Source organism: Manis javanica, chromosome 10 (genome assembly GCF_040802235.1).
Source record: "Manis javanica isolate MJ-LG chromosome 10, MJ_LKY, whole genome shotgun sequence".
In the NCBI taxonomy this organism is placed as follows: Eukaryota; Metazoa; Chordata; class Mammalia; order Pholidota; family Manidae; genus Manis; species Manis javanica.
The window spans coordinates 38,680,395-38,703,489 of record NC_133165.1 but is presented as its reverse complement, the minus strand read 5'-3'; the positions used below and the strand labels follow the sequence as shown (position 1 = coordinate 38,703,489).

The following is a 23,095-nucleotide window of genomic DNA, read 5'->3' as shown; positions in this document are numbered from 1 at the left end:
TGTCTCTCCTCAGGACAGTGCTTTCTACCTGAAGGTTCCCTTGACATGGTCAGGTGGGAAAATTGATGCATGATATAAGAAAAAACCTTAAAGGACTCTTTAAAGCTACAAGTGGGAAATCTCCATATTTATTGCTAATTATAACCCTGAGGATCAGTTTTTCTACTGGACTTAGTAGATGGCTTGTGATGAAGAGCTATTTTATGTTATTTTTATTTGAAGAGCAGTATAGCTCTAATAGGATCAGATTCAGATATGATAACATCCTGGTTGAAAGAATTATCAATCCTGTGGAATTACATGAAGAATATAATAAATTATAGCCCAGAACTAATTGCAAACTCTTATTTATAAAACCTAGTAATTGTTTTACATTTCTGATGTGTTAAAGGCTTTTGCTGTCTGGTCCAAGTTACATCTGTTCTGGTCCTGTGTAACCTCCTTTATTCTAGCACAAGTACTTCTATGCATCCTAAACTAGCTCTTGCCTAGGACACTTCCATACTTTTCCCATGGTGGTCCACCAGCCCAGAATCTCCTTTACTTCCATGTGGACTTAGTGAGTGCCTACTCACCGTCAAGAACAATTTATCTATCAAGGCCAACCCATCCAAAAAGCTTACTCAGATCACTGTTTCCATTCAAAATTAACAGCCTCTTCTCTGCTTATGTGGCATTTTAATTTATGTATATTTAATGTATTACTATATATTTCAAAATAATATAATGAACAACCATGTATTCTCCCAATAGCTTAAGAAATAAAACATTTCCAATATACTTGAACTCTCCTATATACCATTTTTGGGGATTGGGCCCTTTCCCACTCCACTCAGTCTCTCTACTCCTTCCTTCTGCCTCCCCAAAGGGGATCATTATCCTGAATTGCATGCTGATCATTACACGCATGTCTCTGTATTTTTATTTAATTGGAAATATCCCTAAACAATATTTACTATTCTTTTGCATGTCTTTAAGTGTATATGAATTATATCAACCTATCGGTGTTCTTCTAAAACTTGTTTTTTGTATTCAGTGCTTTATTTGTGAGAATTTTTGCTGTTGATAGACTTAGTTCCTGGGCATTCATTTTCACTGTTGCCTAGCATTCTAGTGTATGACTATTCCATAACATGTTTATTTATATCTGCTCAAAAGACATTTAGGTTGTTTACAATTTTTTTGTCATTATGAATAATGCAGGTGCAAAAGGAGACCTGGTCCCCTTTTTTTACACTGCTGTTACAGAACTTACCACATTCTTCCATTATTTTGTTACTATATACACATCACAAGACTTTTTCCTATCACTTGGTAAACTCCAGAGAATGGTGACTGAGCGGTTAACAGCAGGTACTCAGTGATGTAAACTGATTTGATGACTTATCCTTTCTGTCTGAGAGTTTAGATTTTGTAGACTCAAGCTGTTGTGTTTTAATTATAATACAGATAAACACTTGAATTTTTATATATTCATACTTCCTCAGAATCACTAAAAGGAAGCCTCAAGGGTCAGTTCATTGGGTCATACTTAGTATGAAAATAGGCTTCTACCAAGCAATTGTCCTTAAAAATGAGTTGGTAGTATTTCTGAGTTCCTCAATGTCTGTGTCAATTTTCGAACACAGAAGATACTTCTCTATGAAATTATGATGATCCGGTGCCATTTTCTCCAAGTGTTATTATTTTGAAAGATCCTAAACAGCAGAAACATCTTCATCTGTGATGAAAATTTCTTGATGTTCAGATCTAAACTATCCCTATAAAGAATATTGCCGAGTTTCTAGATTGGGCTCATACTACCAGGAATTTTCATGAAATAGTTATTTAAAATGGATTAATTGATAGAAAATGAGCTATTAGAAAATACTGATAATTGAAACTGTTTATATGTTGTTAATATCATTCTACCCTGTATATGTTTCCCCCAAAGTTTCATTTCTTTAATTTAAAAGATGAATACAAAGATATTTACATCAGTATGTTTTATTATACGAGAGAAAAATAGTAAAGCAAAACAAGTGTCCTACAATGAAGAATAATTAAGTAACTTGTAACATAGAAATATGTTATAAATGTATAGACTCATGAAAATAAATGTATGGAGGAGGAGCCAAGATGGCGACATGAGTAGAGCAGCGGAAATCTCCTCCCAAAACCATACATATTTTTGAAAATACAACCAATACAACTATCCCTAAAAGAGAGAACAGAAGATACAGGACAACAGCCAGGCTGCATCTACACCTCCTAGAACCCAGCACCTCATGAAAAGGGTAAGATACAAGCTGCAGCCCACTGGAACCTGAGCGCCCCTCACCCCAGCTCCCAGCGGGAGGAGAGAAGTCAGAGTGGGGAGGAAGCGGGAGCCCAGGACTGCTAAATACCCAGCCCTAGCCATCTGCATGGGGAGCGCAGATACACAGTGCGTGGGGTGCTGGATACTAGGGAAACAGAAGAGTAAAACCTGGGAGAAGGTCCCCAGAGACTGTGCCTCTGGGACAAAGAAAAGCAAGTGCTTTTTTTGAAAGTCTTAAAGGGACAGGGACCCAACGCTGGACAGAAGCATCCCAGGACACTCAGCCCAGCAGCTGGGAATCCCAGGTGCACTAAACCCCTGGGCGGCAGCACAGCTCTGAGGCCCCTCACGGTGATAAACCACCTCCCGCCTGCTCCCTCTTCGGCATGGCTCCACCATAGAGGAGCAGCAGCCTGAGAATGGCCATGCCCACAGCAACCACAGAACTTACTCTACAGAGGCCCAGGCAAGAATCAGAAACCCCGTCTGCACGCAGCTGCCAAGCAAAAGCTGCCAGGGAGGAGGGCCACAAACTATCAAGAAGGGATGTTCTCCCAGCCAACACATGTGCCAGCTCCCCACAACAACTACTGCTATCACCATGAAAAGGCAGAAGAATTTGATCCAGACGAAAATCACAGAGACAACCCCTGAGAAGGAGCATGGAGGGATAGACCAAAACAATCTCCCTGAAAAAGAATTAAAAAAAAAGGTCATAACCATGCTGATGGAGCTGCACAGAAAAATGCAAGAGCTAACGGACAAAGTAGGGAGGGAGATTACAGAAATAAAACAATCTCTGGAAGGATTTAAAAGCAGAATGGATGAGATGCAAGAGGCCATTAATGGAATAGAAACCAGAGAACAGGAACACATAGAAGCTGATGCAGAGACAGATAAAAGGATCTCCAGGAATGAAAGAATATTAAGAGAATTGTGTGACCAATCCAAAAGGAACAATATCTGCATTATAGGGGTACCAGAAGAAGAAGAGAGAGAAAAAGGGATAGAAAGTGTATTTGAAGAAATAATTGCTGAAAAATTCCCCAAACTGGGGGAGGAAATAGTTGCTCAGACCACAGAAGTACACAGAATTCCAAACAGAAGAGACCCAAGGAGGACAACACCAAGACACATAATAAATAAATGGCAAAGCTCAAGAACAAGGACAGAGTTTGAAAGGCAGCTAGAAAGAGGAAAAAGGTCACCTACAAAGGAAAACCCATCAGGCTGTCTTCAGACTTCTCAACAGAAACCTTACAGGCCAAAAGAGAATGGCGTGATATATATAATGCAATGAAACAGAAGGGCCTTGAACCAAGAATACTCTATCCAGCACGATTATCATTTAAATATGAAGGAGGGATTACAAAATTCCCGGACAAGCAAAAGTTGAGGGAATTTGCCTCCCACACACCACCTCTACAGGGTATTATAGAGGGACTGCTCTAGATGGGAGTACTCCTAAGGCTAAATAGATGTCACCACAGAAAATAAAATCACAGCAAAGAAAGCAGACCAACCAAATGCTAACTAAAGGCAAAAAAATAAAATCAACTACCCAAAAAAGCAGTTAAAGGAAACACAAAATAGCACAGAATAAAACAACCAACATATAAAGAATGGAGAAGGAGGAATAAGAAGGGAGAAAAATAAAGAATCACCAGACAGTGTTTAAAATAGCTCAATAAGCGAGTTAAGCTAGACAGTAAGATACTAAAGAAGATAACCTTGAATCTTTTGTAACCACGAATCTAAAGCCTGCAATGGCAATAAGTACATATCTTTCAATAATCACCCTAAATGTAAATAGGCTAAATGCACCAATCAAAAGACACAGAGTAATAGAATGGATAAAAAAGCAAGACCCATCTATATGCTGCTTACAAGAGACTCACCTCAAACCCAAAGATATGCACAGACTAAAATCCAAGGGATGGAAAAAGATATTTCATGCAAACAACTGGGAGAAAAAAGCAGGTGTTGCAGTACTAGTATCAGACAAAACAGACTTCAAAACAAAGAAAGTAATAAGAGATAAAGAAGGACATTACATAATTATAAAGGGCTCAGTCCAACAAGAGGATATAACCATTATAAATATATATGCACCCAACACAGGAGCACCAGCATATGTGAAACAAATGCTAACAGAATTAAAGGAGGAAATAGAATGCAATGCATTCATTTTAGGAGACTTTAACACACCACTCACTCCAAAGGATATATCCACCAGACAGAAAATAAGTAAGGACACATAAGCACTGAACAGCACTCTAGAACAGATGGACCTAATAGACATCTATAGAACTCTACATCCAAAAGCAACAGGATACACATTCTTCTCAAGTGCACATGGAACATTCTCCAGAATAGACCACATACTGGGCCACAAAACAAGCCTCAGTAAATTTAAAAAGATTGAAATCCAACCAGCCAACTTTTCAGACCACAAAGGTATAAAACTAGAAATAAATAGTACAAAGAAAGCAAAAAGGCCCACAAACACATGGAGGCTTAAGAACATTCTCCCAAATAATCAATGGATCAACGACCAAATTAAAATAGAGATCAAGCAATATATGGAAACAAATGACAACAACACAAAGCCCCAATTTCTGTGGGATGCAGTGAAAGCAGTCTAAATAGGAAAGTATATAACAATCCAGGCATATTTAAAGAATGAAGAACAATCCCAAATGAATAGTCTAATGTCACAATTATTCAAATGGGAAAAAAAAGAACAAATTAGGCCTAAAGTCGGTAGGAGGGATATAATAAAGATCAGAGAAGAAATAAATAAAATTGAGAAGAATAAAGCAATAGAAAAAATAGAAGAATAAAGCAATATTGGTTTCAAATCAATGAAACCAATACCTGGTTCTTTGAGAAAATAAACAAAATAGATAAGCCTCTAGCCAGGCTTACTAAGAGAAAAAGAGAATCAACACACATCAACAGAATCAGAAACGAGAAAAGAAAAATCATGATGAACCCCACAGAAATACAAAGAATTATTAGAGAATACTATGAAAACCTATATGCTAACAAGCTGGAAAACCTAGAAAAAATGGACAACTTCCTAGAAAAATACAAACTTCCAAGACTGACCAAGGAAGAAACAGCAAATCTCAACAAACCAATTACCAGCAAAGAAATTGAAGCAGTAATCAAAAAACTACCCAAGAACAAAACCCCCGGGCCAGACAGATTTACCTCAGAATTTCATCAGACATACAGAGAAGACATAATACCCATTCTCCTTAAAGTTTTCCAAAAAACAGAAGAGGAGGGAATACTCATAAACTCAATCTATGAAGCCAACATCATCCTAACACCAAAACCAGGCAAAGACCCCACCAAAAAGGAAAATTACAGATCAGTATCCCTGATGAACATAGATGCAAAAATACTCAACAAAATAATAGCAAACCGAATTCAAAAATACATCAAAAGGATCATACACCATGACCAAGTGGGATTCATCCCAAGGATGCAAGGTTGGTACAACATTCGAAAATCCATCAACATCATCCACCACATAAATAAAAAGAAGGTCAAACACGACATGATCATCTCCGTAGATGCTGAAAAAGCATTCGACAAAATTCAACATCCATTCGTGTTAAAAACTCTCAACAAAATGGGCATAGAGGGCAAGTACCTCAACATAATAAAGGCCGTATATGATAAACTCACAGCGAACATCATACTGAACAGCGAGAAGCTGAAAGCTTTTCCTCTGAGATTGGGTACAAGACAGGGTTGCCCACTCTCCCCACTGTTATTCAACATAGTACTGGAGGCCCTAGCCATGGCAATTACGCAAAACAAATAAATACAAGGAATCCAGTTTGAAAAAGAAGAAGTTAAACTGTCACTATTTGCAGAAGACATGATATTGTACATAAAAAACCCAAAGGCTCCACTCCAAAACTATTAGAACTAATATCGTAATTCAGCAAAGGTACAGGATACAAAATTAACACACAGAAATCTGTGGCTTTCCTATGCACTAACAATGAACTAATAGAAAGAGAAATCAGGAAAACAATTCCATTCACAATTGCATCAAAAAGAATAAAATACATAGGAATAAACCTAACCAAGGAAGTGAAAGACCTGTGCCCTGAGAACTATAAGACACTCTTAAGAGAAATTTAAGAGGACACTAACAAATGGAAACTCATTCCATGCTCTTGGCTAGGAAGAATTAATATTATCAAAATGGCCATCTTGCCCAAAGCAATATACAGATTTGATGCAATCCCTATCAATTTACCAACAGCATTCTTCAACGAACTGGAACAAATAGTTCAACAATTCATATGGAAACACCAAAGACCCTGAATAGCCAAAGCAATCCTGAGAAGGAAGAATAAAGTAGGGGGGATCTCACTCCCCAACTTCAAGCTCTACTACAAAGCCACAGTAATCAAGACAATTTGGTACTGGCACAAGAACAGATCCACAGACCAGTGGAACAGAATAGAGACTCCAGACATTAACCTAAACATATATGGTCAATTAATATATGATAAAGGAGCCATGGACATACAATGGGGAAATGACACTGTCTTCAACAGCTGGTGTTGGCAAAACTGGACAGCTACATGTAAGAGAATGAAACTGGATCACTGTCTAACCCCGTACACAAAAGTAAAATTGAAATGGATCAAAGACCTGAATGTAAGTCATGAAACCATAAAACTCTTAGAAAAAAACACAAGCAAAAATCTCTTGGACATAAACATGAGCAACTTCTTCATGAACATATCTCTCCGAGCAAGGGAAACAAAAGCAAAGGTGAACAAGTGAGACTATATCAAGCTGAAAAGCTTCTGTACAGCAAAGGACACCACCAGTAGAACAAAAAGGCATCCTACAGTATGGGAGAATATATTCATAAATGACAGATCCGATAAAGGGTTGACATCCCAAATATATAAAGAGCTCACGCACCTCAACAAACAGAAAGCAAATAATCCAATCAAAAAATGGGCACAGGATCTGAACAGACAGTTTTCCAAAGAAGAAATTCAGATGGCCAACAGACACATGAAAAGATGCTCCACATCGCTAATCATCAGAGAAATGCAAATTAAAACCACAATGAGATTTCACTTCACACCAGTAAGGATTGACACCATCCAAAAGACAACAACAAATGTTGGCGAGGTTGTGGATAAAGGGGAACCCTCCTACATTGCTGGTGGGAATGTAAGCTAGTTCAACCATTGTGGAAAGGAGTATGGCGGTTCCTCAAAAAACTAAAAATAGAAATACCATTTGACCCAGGAATTCCACTCCTAGGAATTTACCCTAAGAATGGAGCAGCCCGGTTTGAAAAAGACAGGTGCACCCCTATGTTTATCGCAGCACTTTTTACAATAGCCAAGAAATGGAAGCAACCTAAGTGCCCATCAGTAGATGAATGGATAAAGAAGAGGTGGTACGTATACACAATGGAATATTATTCAGCCATAAGAAGAAAACAATTCTACCATTTGCAACAACATGGATGGAGCTGGAGGGTATTATGCTCAGTGAAACAAGCCAGTTGGAAAAAGACAAGTATCAAATGATTTCACTCATATGTGGAGTAGAAGAACAAAGAAAAACTGAAGGAACAAAACAGCAGCAGTATCACAGAACCCAATAATGGACTAACAGTTACCAAAGGGAAAGGGACTGGGGAGGGTGGGTGGGAAGGGACGAATAAGGGGGTGGAAAAGAAATGGGGCATTACCATTAGCATGTATAATGTGGTGGGGGGGCTTGGGGAGGGCTGTACAACACAGAGAAGAGAAGTAGTGATTCTACAGCATCTTACTATGCTGATGGACAGTGACTGTAATGGGGTTTGTGGGTGGGACTTGGTGAAGGGGGTAGCCTAGTAAACATAATGTTCTTCATGTAATTGCAGGTTAATGATAACAAAAGTTAAAAATATATATATATAGATAGATGTATGGTTTTGTGAAGGTATGTATTTGTCAACTAACAACATAGAATTGTACATACCTGTCACTATGGTTGCTTTGATAATTGTTCAGTTACATATTGTCTGTATAAATTTAGGAACAAAACCGTAGTTGTCTTATTTAATGTTAATATGGATGGAAATTTATTTTTAAATTTGCTTTCCTATTTATTTATTTAATAATGTTAAATTTATTTAATAGTGTTAAATTTATTTCTTTAATAATGCTTTATAAGTGTATTTCTTTTCAAGTGAGATGTGTCATTAGGGTGACTGACTGCGTTGGTATGCTTAGAACTAAAGGGTTTCCCAAGATCGGGGACATTTATTGTGAAAACTAGGACCATCCCAGGCAAACAGGAATGTTTGGTTACCCTATAACGTGTCTTTAATTGGTAGGAAAAAGTGGAAAGGGATTGTACTTTTATTTCAATTGTCAGGAAATAAGGTAGATACTAGTTTGGTCACCAGCTAGAAATTATTTATATTTAAAACTCTACCGTTCCATATTGTGGCTTATTTTGGAAAATTGCACACAAACTCTTAAAGAGATAACCTAGTAATTACAAGTTCACCTGGTATCCATTTCAATAAATGAAATCATTCTCAGCACACATTAATTGACATAATTACTGAAACACCAAAATCAGATTTGCCACTGTAGCTCAAAGCAAAAAGAAAAGAAATCACTGCTCCAGCAAATTGCAAAAGTGTTATAAAAAGGAGGTGGGGGTCACTTGGAAAGGTTCTTGAACTTGTAAATAGTTTTAAATAAAGCTAATAAAGCATGAGTATTTCAATATTCATTCATGAGACAATTCTGGGTTCTTAACAGTATATTTTAGCTTGTATTGCAGCTTAAAAGTAAGTCTTTGTAATTCCTGACCTTTGTCGATTGTTCTCATAATTTCCATTGTGCGTGTTTTAGTGGCATAGCACCCCTGTTCGAAGACAAATTGTATCCACTACTATTATCTATTTTCATAATTAACAATCATACAGTTATTCTAGAAGCCGAACAACAACAACAAATACAAAGACATCTTTGTATTTGCAAAAAGCTTACTTTTCAAATTCCTGGCTCTTTTTCCTGAAACACTGACATCATAGTAAAACATTGTTCTCCCTGCTTTGGGTTCAAATCATCTGATAAATTAGAGAAACATGAAGATAACAACAAAAAAGAGACACCTATTAGTATAATTCCATAAGGCAAAAAATGTCCTTGCTAGGATTTCTTTAAATTTACTGCTTGAATACATGGAATCTATTGTTTCATGGTCTTGTATTCTCTTTTCCTATGCCGGATGGTTCTTACCACTTAAAATGTAGTCTCTTGCACAATTTACCTTCCATGCTCTCTGTACCAGTTATTGTACTATTTTTAGAATACCTTTGCTTTCCAGGATCCTTCATCAAAGCTCATTACCACTCTTGATCGTCATCATAATTTATTGCCATTATTACTTATTTTGCTCATCTATGCAGAATGTTTTTTCTTTATCACATTTGGTTCATTCTCTCTATCATTAATAGCTAGTCCCACACATAAGTTATAGAATTCTGCTTTTGTTGAAAATTAACTCTAGTAAATCTGAAACACATGAAGAAAACAAACATTGTGGTACATTTCTTCAAGATAAAAACAGAGGCAAGTTCAGACTCTGTTACTCTTGCCTGAGCACATGAAATCAAGCTCTTCATAAACTATAAAATCTCTTGCAAATTTTTGCTCTTCCTACATTGTTAATTTCTCATTGCATTTCCTAATAATAATAATAATAATAATACCTTAAATTTATCTAACAGAAATATAGTGATATTACAACTAAAAATATAATAGGGAAAAAAAACAGAGAAGGGAAGCTATAAATCACCTTTAAAAATAAGAGAGATTTTATACATTCTTTGTATTATGTGTACACATTATTCTCAAACCCCAGGTCCTGTCTCACACTGTGGAGAAATTGCAAAGACAGAAACAGTAGAGTATGTTGGTTCTGTTCAACATCTAACAAAAGTTTACCTAGATTCGCCACAATGGACATCCCAACCTTAGCTTCCACTTAACGACTGCTTAAACTTCTAACAGTATGTCAGAGTTTCTCTACCTCAGCACCTTCATCAGACACACACACACACACACACACACACCAGAGTTTATCTGTGATAAAATCAACTCTGACCAATCCTTTTTTCCATTCTGCCAGAGATCTATTGATTATCCTAATTCATCTTTGAGGAGGATAATCAAAACATAGTAATCTTACAGCCACCATTGATGAAGGATGCCAAATACTCTGGCAAACAGGATATTCACAAAGACTCAGTATCACTCCTGACATCACACATTAATTATGAGGGGAAAAAGAATTTTAACATTGCAGACATTTGGTGACTACCACCTTAACCAAATGATCAAACCATGCATCACCAATTATGATATCATATTACCTCTGACTTGATGCACTAAGGACACCAATACCTATATAATGTTCCTTTCAAAAATGTTTACCCTGCCTTGTCTAGCTCAGATTAGCACATAGTCTACAGGCACACACCTGATCATCTACAATTGCTCTCTTACAACACTAAACTATGTTTTCTACCTTTATCTTGCATCTACCTACCACTTCAGCAGTTTATTAAAAATAAAAATAATAATAATAAAGGGAGAAATGTGGTATCCACATATAAATCAAGTATAAAAATCAAACGAATATTCATATTTGACCTGATTGTTTAAAGTTCATAATGCGTGATCAGAACCGAAAGTTTCTGTGATGAATGCCCTTGTACTGTTCACCATGTAAGAACTTATTCACTATATAAAAATTCGTTCACTATGTAAGAACTTGTTCGTTATGCTTCAGAAGATTGGAGACTGATGAGAACTAGGCTTGAGATGGATTAATGATTGTGCATTGAGCATTAACAACCATTTCATCAATAAATATGAGAATGCCCTCTCAAAAAAAAAAAATGTTTACCCTGAATCTAATCATTATAGCACAGCTAAACCAATCTAAAATGAGGGACATTCTAGAAAACAACTGTCCTGAATTCCTTAAAAATGTCAGTATCATGAAAAATAAAAAGGGCATAGGACAATTGAATGCAACAGATAATCCTTGATTGGATCCTAGAATACAAAAATAAATAAATGAAGCTTCAGACATTATTGGAACAGTTAGGGAAATTTGAATCTGGAGTATATTTTACATGATAGTATTAAATCAATGTTAAACTTCCCTAGGACTTGTCTTGTGGTGGTGTAGAAGAATATCTTTCTTCTTAGGAGATATATTTCTAAGTATGTAGGGACAAAGTGTCATGATGTCTGTAATAAATTCTCAAATGGCTCAGCAATGCCTATGTATCTGAAAAGGGAGTAGAGAAAGAGGAAGTGGGTGTAGCTAAATGTTAACAATTGGTTAAATCTAAGCAAAGGGTACTTAGCTCTTTATTCCTGCAGTTTTTCTGAAGGTTTGAAATGTTACAAAATAAAAAGCTGGAAAAACAAATTAATCCAAAACCTTGCATTTCTCAGGAAAACTAGTCCAGAAGTTAATACATTAAACCAAAATGTTTTCTTTAGGGCTACAAGAAAATGCAAAGGACTCCAGATGTGTGGGCCTCAACATTGTTATAAAATGAGGCAGGATCACCACCAGCAGACCAGCAGGGCATTCCTCTATTATAGACTATGGTTACTATGTACGCTAATTTCAGAAGATACACACACACACACATACAATATATCTGTATATAGTATATATATATATATATACAAAATACACAAGTATACATATTACATATATATGTTATATTCATCACTAGAGATATCCACTTTAAAAATAAGTAAACAGAAGCCTAGAGAAGCATGGTACCTTGCCCAATTCTACACAGCTACATAGTGATAGAGCTGGACTTAGAAATCAAGAGTCCTGTGTTAAATTAAGTATTTTAGGCCTCCTCGTTTAGTTATTTGAATAAAACAACAGCAACAAGAGTCACTTTGGAACTTTGCAAACTATTACAACTGAATAAAAGGTTTGTTTCTTTCTTTGTCAGCGGTGCTGCTCAATCCCTCACTCTTCCTCTACCAATCCTTGGTGAAATTGAGACTGCAGAGCAGACATTCATGTGGCTCCAAAAACTCAAGCAGGTAAGATTTTTGGAAACTGACTAAAGACAAACTTATAATGGGAAATTATCAGAAAGCAAAGTTGGAGACAGGTCGGAAATACAGGCTACCTTACATCAACTAGAGAGAAATGATTCTTTGTTTTCAAATTTGAATGAATATTTATTACAGTTTTTGAGATGTGATTTAATGAAATTTCAAATTACCAGAAACTTAGTTAAATTCTAGGTTAAAAACCTTTTCAAACCACTTGGTTTAATACAATCTATGATGTTTTTATTTCAAGCACCCCAAGCTTTCTTGAGACACAAATGGCCTTTACATATTTTCATCTGAGTTTCTAACTTAAAAAAAATACCAGGAGTGACTCCACTCCAAAACTACTAATACTAATACCTGAATTCAGCAAAGTTTTAGGATACAAAGTTAACACACAGAAATCTGTGGCTTTCCTACACACTAACGATGAACTAGCAGAAAGAGAAATCGGGAAAACAATTCCATTCACAATTGCATCAAAAAGAATAAAATACATAGGAATAAACCTAACCAAGGAAGTGAAAGACCTATACATCCTGAACACTACAAGACACTCTGAAGAGAAATTTGAGAGGACACTAACAAATGGAAACTCATTCCATGCTCTTGGCTAGGAAGAATTAATATTGTCAAAATGGCCATCCTGCCCAAAGCAATATACAGATTTGATGCAATCCCTATCAATTTACCAACAGCATTCTTCAATTAACTGGAACAAATAGTTCAACAATTCATATGGAAACACCAAAGACCCTGAATAGCCACAGCAATCCTGAGGAGGAAGAATAAAGTAGGGGGGATCTCACTCCCCAACTTCAAGCTCTACTACAAAGCCACAATAATCAAGACAATTTGGTACTGGCACAAGAACAGAGCCACAGACCAGTGGAACAGATTAGAGACTCCAGACATTAACCCAAACATATATGGTCAATTAATATATGATAAAGAAGCCATGGACATACAATGGGGAAATGACACTGTCTTCAACAGCTGGTGTTGGCAAAACTGGACAGCTACATGCAAGAGAATGAAACTGGATCTGGATCACTGTCTAACCCCATACACAAAAGTAAAATCGAAATGGATCAAAGACCTGAATGTAAGTCATGAAACCATAAAACTCTTAGAAAAAAACACAAGCAAAAATCTCTTGGACATAAACATGAGCAACTTCTTCATGAACATATCTCTCCGAGCAAGGGAAACAAAAGCAAAGGTGAACAAGTGAGACTATATCAAGCTGAAAAGCTTCTGTACAGCAAAGGACACCACCAGTAGAACAAAAAGGCATCCTACAGTATGGGAGAATATATTCATAAATGACAGATCCGATAAAGGGTTGACATCCCAAATATATAAAGAGCTCACGCACCTCAACAAACAGAAAGCAAATAATCCAATCAAAAAATGGGCACAGGATCTGAACAGACAGTTTTCCAAAGAAGAAATTCAGATGGCCAACAGACACATGAAAAGATGCTCCACATCACTAGTCATCAGAGAAATGCAAATTAAAACCACAATGAGATATCACCTCACACCAGTAAGGATCGCCACCATCCAAAAGACAAACAACAACAAATGTTGGCAAGGATGTGGATAAAGGGGAACCCTCCTACACTGCTGGTGGGAATGTAAGCTAGTTCAACCATTGTGGAAAGGAGTATGGAGGTTCCTCAAAAAACTAAAAATAGAAATACCATTTGACCCAGGAATTCCACTCCTAGGAATTTACCCTAAGAATGGAGCAGCCCGGTTTGAAAAAGACAGATGCACCCCTATTTTATTGCAGCACTTTTTACAATAGCCAAGAAATGGAAGCAACCTAAGTGTCCATCAGTAGATGAATGGATAAAGAAGATGTGGTACATACACACAATGGAATATTATTCAGCTGTAAGAAGAAAACAATTCTACCATTTGCAACAACATGGATGGAGCTGGAGGGTATTATGCTCAGTGAAATAAGCCAGGTGGAAAAAGACAAGTATCAAATGGTTTCACTCATCTGTGGAGTACAAGAACAAAGAAAAAACTGAAGGAACAAAACAGCAGCAGACTCACAGAACCCAATAATGGACTAACAGTTTCCAAAGGGAAAGGGAATGGGTAGGATGGGTGAGAAGGGAGGGATAAGGGGAAAACAAAAAAGGCGGGGGCATTACTATTAGCAGATATAACATGGGGGGTGGAGCACAGTGAGGGCTGTACAACACAGAGAAGACAAATAGTGATTCTATAGCATCTTACTACGCTGATGGACAGTGACTGTAATGGGGTATGTTGGGGGGACTTGGTGATGGGGGGGAGTCTAGTAAACATAATGTTCCTCATGTAAATGTAGATTAATGATACCAAAATAAAAAAAATACCAGGAGTATATTTCTCTTGTTGCTGTTGAATCCACTGTGAAAGCCTAGTGTCACATCCCCTAAAACCTCTGTTGCTGCATGCCTGTCATTAGCAAGAAGATTCAGGACTGCCAGTAAACGCTCACTGTGGCATTATACCCATGACTGAATGCTGCCCAGTAGTCTCTTTTTCTGCCAATCTTCTGTGAAAATGAGAGTACAGAGCAGAAGAAAGGACAATAACAACATTATAGCCCAAGTGACCTTAAAAGCCAATAAACCCTATTGTTTGAATGGAGTAATTGATAGGCCTGAGCATTATCAGTCACTCTAGATGTGACAGAAGTACACTTTTTGTTAGAGTATCAGAGTAAAAACCTTCTCAGCATTTCCTCTGTCTCAAGCAAACAAAAGGGAAAAAGATGTGCAATAATAAGAATGGTCTTCAGTATAATTTTTTCACAGTTTCTTCATATTGGAAAATGGAATCTGACATGAAATTAATTGTTTTGTTAAATCGCCTTATTCCTCCTATCCCTCAGGTTGCTTCTACTTTGCATACAATGTGTGCAACTTTTTCTTGCCCTTGGTAATGTTGATTCTTGTTTTTCCCCTTGGGGGTATTATGACCATCTTCTTCTCTGTTAAATGTGGTCATATTAGATATGTGGACAGTGCATGTATTTTTGTTTCCTTCCTTAAGTACTATTCTAGCATAACTTAATTGTTCCTAACTGAAATGCTGAAACTTTACATTCAAGCATAAGGTACCATGTATGGAAGTATCTTCTACAAATTCCACAAAGAATTCTACAAATTCTTACTTTTTGGGGGGAAAAAATAGTCTTTTAGGCACATGTATGGCACCAGAATCCCAAGGCAATGGAAAAAGACCTTTGTGGCTATATTAAAAATAATTGTACTCACAGTCAGCTGGGCAAACGTAGAGGAAGATTAGGAGCTAAGTTGCCCACATTCATCATCATACATTCAATCAATACATTCACTAGACATTTCCCCTGACACTCTATTAAACCAACACCCTCTACTAGGAAGAAAAAACTCTTTAAGTAGAAAATAAGTAGGCAGTGATGAACAGCAATATTATCCCTGCCTGCAAGTTAATGCCCAGGACTTTGGTAAACTTCTGAATCTTCTCTTCTCTGGACATAAAATTTAATTTCCCTGCTCTCTAGGGAAGATAATTTGAATGACTCTCTCTTGCTGGGGTTATATTATAGGGCAAAAGAATGACTCCTATACATACAGAATGAGTAGCAATGCCCTATGACTGCCATAAACATGGGCAATATGAACCTACTAAATAAGGAACCAGGCTATAGCTGAGGTCCAGCTTCTTGACTTGAATAGGAATTGGCAACTTTGAGGGTCCTTACTTTAAGAGTAGTGTACTATTCAGTGTTCCCCAGAGAAACAGAACCAATAAGAAATATATATATGTCTAGTTCTACTTATCAAAAGTGGCCCACTAGGCACTTATATTCATGTATATATGTTTTGTTATAAGGAATTGGCTCAGGTAATTATGCAATTATGGAGGCTGAGAAGACCCACCATCTTCCATTTATAAGCTTAAGACCCAGGAAAACCAGTGGCATACTTCTAGTCTGACTCTGAAGACCTGAGAACTAGGGTGCCAACGATGTAAATCCTAGTCTAAGGGCAGAAGAAGATCAATGTCCCAACTCAGCAGTCAGGCTTCCTTCACCTTTTTGTTCTATCCAGGCCCTCGGCAGTTTGACTGATGCCCATCCACATTGGGGAGGACCATCTGCTTTACTCAGTCTACTGATTCAAATATTAATCTCATTTAGAAATACCCTCACAGACATTCCTGAAATAATGTTTAGCCAAATACCTAGGTCATCCCATTTCTGGTCAAATTGACAAATAAAATTAACCATCATTGTTAGGAAACTAATATTTTTTTAGATCTAATGTGCGAGGCACTGTTCTGTATATTTTATATACATCATCTATCCCACTTAACTGGAGGCTTCAAGAAGGTATGGACCTTATCTCTTTTGCTGAGCATTATATTCCCAGAATCTAGCATAGTTCACAAGCTCACAGTGAATATTTATCAAAAGAATAATGAATAGAAGGACCTCATCAAATCCTTAAAACAACCCTGTAAGTGGGCAGAGTGGAACATATCCTCATTTTACAGATGAAGCAATTGGGGCTCAGTGAACTTAAGAAGAATGTCATCTCATTAGAATTTTGGAAAAATGTTTTCTGGATGTCCAAAAATCTTTCCAAATAATAAGGGTAAAGCAAGATTCTTACAGACAAAAAACATTTTAAGTACTATAACAAGCTTGTGAGATCCAGCATCCTGATTCTTATTCAATAAAACCCCCACCACTCAAACACAACACTATTTCTTTCTATAAGAGGTGAGAGAATAGCTTTCTGTTTTTGAGCAAATGACTCAAGACATTTTCTTTATCAGTTTACCCAACACAGTGACATCAGATGTGAGGATCATGTAAACATCTTTCATGAGGTTGACTGTATGACATAAGTAGTGTTGTATTTACCCAACATTTTTTCAGTGAGATAGCAGCTATTACAGATTCCATTTTACAGATTGGGAAAACATAAACAATGAGCTAGAAAGTAATTTAAAGCATTGAATAGAATCTGGATTTCATCAATTCCAATCTTTCCCCCATCATAATATTAGTGTATCTCCCCAGGAGTTTCAACTGAGCTCACATAACTACAGAATTATTTTGTCTTACTCTTACAATGTTATTACATTTTGCAAATTAAAACTTGAGAGATATCCTATGCTAATCTTAATTTCTGATTACTCTTTAAAAACAGAAAGATCTGGTGATACCAAAAAGACCACTATGACCTCTGTCTTCTGTTTACAACTCTACATAATATAAAACTGACCATTCTAGTCATTTTTAAATGTACAATTTAGTGACGATAAGTCCATACAGAAGGTTGTGCAGCCATCACTACCATCCATTTCCAGAACATTTTCATCATCCCAAACAGAAAGTCTGTACCCATTAAACACAACTCCCCACTCCCTCTCTCTCCCCATCCCCTGGTAACCACTTCTATGCCTCCTGTATTTATGAATTTGCCTATTCTAGGTACCTCATACAAGTGGAATCATACATATTTATCCTTTTGTGTCTGGCATATTTGACTTAGCATACTGTTTTCAAGGGTCATCCATGTTGTGGCATGTATCAGAATTTCATTCTATTTTTTTAAATTTTTAAATTTTGATATCATTAATGTACAATTACTTGAACAACATTAGGGTTACTAGACTCCCCCCATTATCAAGTCCCCCTCCACATACCCCATTACAGTCACTGTCCATCAGCGTAGTAAGATGCTTTAGAATCATTACTTGTCTTCTCTGTATGTACTGCCTTTCCCGTGTCCCCCTCCTACATTATGTGTGCTAATCATAATGCCCCATTTTCCCCCCTGTCCCTCCCTTCCCACCCACCCACCCCAGTCCCTTTCCCCTTGGTAACTGTTAGTCCATTCTTGGGTTCTGTGAGTCTGCTGCTGTTTTGTTCCTTCAATTTTTGCTTTGTTCTTATGCTCCACAGATGAGTGAAATCATCTGATACTTGTCTTTCTCTGCCTGCCTTATTTCACTGAACATACCCTCTAGCTCCATCCATGTTGTTGCAAATGGTAGGATTTGTTTTCTTCTTAATGCTGAATAATATACCATTGTGTATATGTACCACATCTTCTTTATCCATTCATCTACTGATGGACACTTAGTTTGCTTCCATTTCTTGGCTATTGTAAAAGGTGCTGTGATAAACATAGGGGTGCATATGTCTTTTTCAATCTGAGAAGTTGTATTCTTTGGGTAAATTCCAAGGAGTGGGATTCTGGGGTCAAATGGTATTTCTATTTTTAGTTTTTTGAGGAACATCCATATTGCTTTCCACAATGCAAAACTAGCTTACATTCCCACCACCAGAGTAGGAGGGTTCCCCTTTCTCCACAACCTTGCCAACATTTGTTGTTGTTTGTCTTTTGGATGGTGGCGATCCTTACTGTTGTGAGGTGATCTCATTGTGGTTTTAATTTGCATTTCTCTGATGATTAGCGATGTGGAGCACCTTTTCATGTGTCTGTTGGCCATCTGAATTTCTTCTTTGGAGATGTGTCTGTTCAGCTCCTGTGCCCAGTTTTTGATTGGCTTATTTGCTTTTTGTTTGTTGAGGTATGTGAGCTCTTTATATAATTTGGATGTCAACCCCTTATCAGATACATCATTTATGAATATATTCTCCCATACTGTAGGATGTCTTTTTGTTGTACTGATGGTATCCTTTGCTGTACAGAAGCTTTTTAGTTTGATATAGTCCGACTTGTTCAATTTTGCTTTTGTTTCCCTTGCCCAGGGAGATATTTTCATAAAGAAGTTGCTCATGTTTATGTGCAAGATATTTTTTTCCAAGAGTTTTATGGTTTCATGACTTACATTCAGGTCTTTGATCCATTTTGAGTATACTTTTGTGTATGAGGTTAGACAGTAATCCAGTTTCATTCTCTTGCATGTAGCTGTCCAGTTTTGCCACCACTAGCTGTTGAGGAGGCTGTCATGTCCCCATTATATATCCATGGCTCCCTTATCATATATTAATTGACCATATATGCTTGAGTATATATCTGGACTCTACTATGTTCCACTGGTCTATGGGTCTGTTCTTGTACCAGTCCAAACTTGTCTTGATTACTGTGGCTTTCTGGTAGAGTTGAAATCAGGAAGTGTAATTCCGCCTTCTTTATTCTTCCTTCTCAGAATTGCTTTAGCTATTTGGGGTCTTTTGTCATTCCATATTAATTTTAGAACTATTTGCTCTAGTTCATTGAAGAATGCTGTAGGTATTTTGATAGGGATTACATTTGAATCTGTAGGTTGCTTTAGGCAGGATGGCCATTTTGACAATATTAATTCTTCCTAGCCAAGAGCATGGGATGAATTTCCATTTATTTGTGTCCTTTTAATTTCTCTTAATAGTGTCTCATAGTTTTCAGGGTATAGGTCTTTCACTTCCTTGGTTAGATTTATTCCTAAGTATTTTATTCTTTTTGATGCAATTGTGAATGGAGTTGTTTTCCTGATTTCTCTTTCTGCCAGTTCATCATTAGTGTACAGGAATGCAACAGATTTTTTTGTATTAATGTTGTATCCCACAAATTGATGAATTCAGATATTATATGTAGTAGTTTTGGAGTGGATTCTTTAGGGTTTCTTATGTGCAATATCATGTCTTCTGCAAACAGGGGTAGTTTGACTTCTTCCTTGCCAATCTGGATGCCTTTTATTTCTTTGTGTTGTCTGATTGCCGTGGTTAGGACCTCCAGAACTATGTTGTATAAAAGTGGGGAGAGTGGGCATCCTTGTCTTGTTTCCGATCTTAAAGGAATAGCTTTCAGCTTCTTGCTGTTAAGTGTAATGTTAGCTGTGGATTTGTCATATATGGCCTTTATTATGTTCAGGTACTTGCCCTTTATACACATTTTGTTGAGAGTTTTTATCATGAATGGCTGTTGAATTTTGTTGAATGCTTTTTCAGCATCTATGGAGATGATCATGTGGTTTTTGTCCTTCTTTTTGTTGATGTAGTGGATGATGTTGATGGATTTTCAAATGTTGTACCATCCTTGCATCCCTGGGATGAATCCCACTTGATCATGATGGATGATATTTTTGATGTATTTTGAGTTTGGTTTGCTAATACTTTGTTGAGTATTTTTTCATCTATGTTTATCAGGGATATTGGTCTGTAATTTTCATTTTTTGTGGTGTCTTTCCATGGTTTTGGTATTAGAGTGATGTTGGCCTCATAGAATGAGTTTGGAAGTATTCCCTCCTCATCTACTTTTTGGAAAACTGTAAGGAGGATGGGTATTAGGTCTTCACTAAATGTTTGATAAAATTCAGCAGTGAAACCATCTGGTATAGGAGTTTTGTTCTTAGGTAGTTTTCTGATTAACAATTCAATTTCTTTGCTGGTAATTGGTATATTCAGATTTTCTGTTTCTTTCTGGGTCAGCCTTGGAAGGTTGTATTTTTCTAGAAAGTTGTCCATTTTTTCTAGGTTATTCAGTTTATTACCATATAATTTTTCATAGTATTCTCTCATAATTCTTTGTACTTCTGTTGTATCTGTAGTAATTTTTCCTTTCTCATTTCTGATTCTGTTTATGTGAGTAGACTCTCTTTATTTCTTGATAAGTCTGGCTAGTGATTTATCTATTTTGTTTATTTTCTCAAAGAACCAGCTTCTGCTTTCATTAATTCTTTCTATTGTTTTACTCTTCTCAATTTTATTTATTTCTGCTTTAATATTTATCATGTCCCTTCATTCCTTTTTTTTGGTATCATTAATCTACAGTTACATGAGGAACATTATGTTTACTAGACTCCCCCCATCACCAAGTTCCCCCCACATACCCCATTACAGTCACTGTCCATCAGCATAGTAAGATGTTCTAGAATCACTACTTCTCTTTTCTGTGTTGTACAGCCCTCCCTGTGCACCCCCACATTATACATGCTAATCATAATGCCCCCTTTCTTGCTCCCTCTTATCCCTCCCTTCCCACCCATCCTCCCCAGTCCCTTTCCCTTTGGTAACTGTTAGTCCATTCTTGGGTTATGTGAGTCTGCTGCTGTTTTGTTCCTTCAGTTTTTTCTTTGTTCTTATACTCCACAAATGAGGGAAATCATTTAATACTTGTCTTTTTCCACCTGGCTTATTTCACTGAGCATAATACCCTCTAGCTCCATCCATGTTGTTGCAAATGGTAGGATTTGTTTTCTTCTTATGGCTGAATAATATTCCATTGTGTGCATGTACCACATCTTTCTTATCCATTCATCTACTGATGGACATTTAGGTTGCTTCCATTTCTTTGCTATTGTGAATAGTGCTGCGATAATCATAGGGGTTCATATGTCTTTTTAAAACTAGGCTACTGCATTCTTAGGGTAAATTCCTAGAAGTGGAATTCCTGGGTCAAATGGCATTTCTATTTTTAGTTTTTTGAGAAACCTCCATACTGCTTTCCACAATGGTTGAACTAATTTACATTCCCACTAGCAGTGTAGGAGGGTTCCCCTTTCTCCACATCTTTGCCAACATTTGTTGTTGTTTGTCTTTTGGATGGTGGCGATCCTTACTGTTGTGAGGTGATATCTCATTGTGGTTTTAATTTGCATTTCTCTGATTACTAGTGATGTGGAGCATCTTTTCATGTGTCTATTGACCATCTGAATTTCTTCTTTGGAGAACTGTCTGTTCAGCTCCTCTGACCATTTTTTGATTGGATTATTTGCTTTCTGTTTGTTGAGGTGCATGAGCTCTTTATATATTTGGGATGTCAACCCTTTATCGGATCTGTCATTTATGAATATATTCTCCCATACTGTAAGATGCCTTTTGTTCTATTGGTGGTGTCCTTTGCTGTACAGAAGGTATTCAATTTGATGTAGTCCAACTTGTTCATTTTTGCTTTTGTTTCCCTTGCCCAGGGAAATATGTTCATGAAGAAGTTGCTCATGTTTATGTCCAAGAGATTTTTGCCTATGTTTTTTTCCAAGAGTTTTATGGTTTCATGACTTACATTCAGGTCTTTGATCTATTTCAAATTTACTTTTGTGTATGGTATTAGATAATAATCCAGTTTCTCTTACATGTGGCTGTCCAGTTTTGCCAACACCAGTTGTTGAAGAAGTTGTCATTTCGCCATTATATGTCCATGGCTCCTTTATCATATATTAATTGACCATATATGTTAGGGTTAATATCTGGACTCTCTATTCTGTTCCCCTGGTCTGTGGCTCTGTTCTTGTGCCAGAACCAAATTGTCTTGATTACTGTTGCTTTGTAGTATAGCTTGAAGTTGGGTATCGTGGTCCCCCCTGCTTTATTCTCTTCATTCCTTTTTAAGATGGAAAAATACCCCTTGTATGTATTTATATACATCACATTATGTTTATCCATTCATCTGTTGATAGACTCTTTGGTTGTTTCCACCTTTTAGGTACTATGAACAGTACCTCTATGTACATTAGTGTACAAGTTCGAATGTCTGCTTTGAATTCTTTTGGTATATACCTAGAAATTGAATTCCTGAATCATATTGTAATTTTGGCTTCTAGTAGGGAACGTTGTTGGGATATTTTAAATTCTTGAATGGCTAAAAACATGTTATCTTATCCCATTTGATTGGTAGTTTAC

General features: G+C 36.9%; 1 long non-coding RNA gene across 2 annotated transcripts in view; it reads left to right on the top strand.

Annotated features, from left to right (window-relative positions):
- LOC140843730 (uncharacterized) overlaps positions 1 to 23,095 on the top strand; it is a 94,930-nt gene that overhangs the window by 298 nt on the left and 71,537 nt on the right. For both annotated transcript variants that reach the window (XR_012121737.1, XR_012121736.1), the window contains exon 2: positions 12,357 to 12,450. This is a non-coding gene — a long non-coding RNA (uncharacterized lncRNA). The remainder of the gene's footprint in view (positions 1 to 12,356; positions 12,451 to 23,095) is intronic.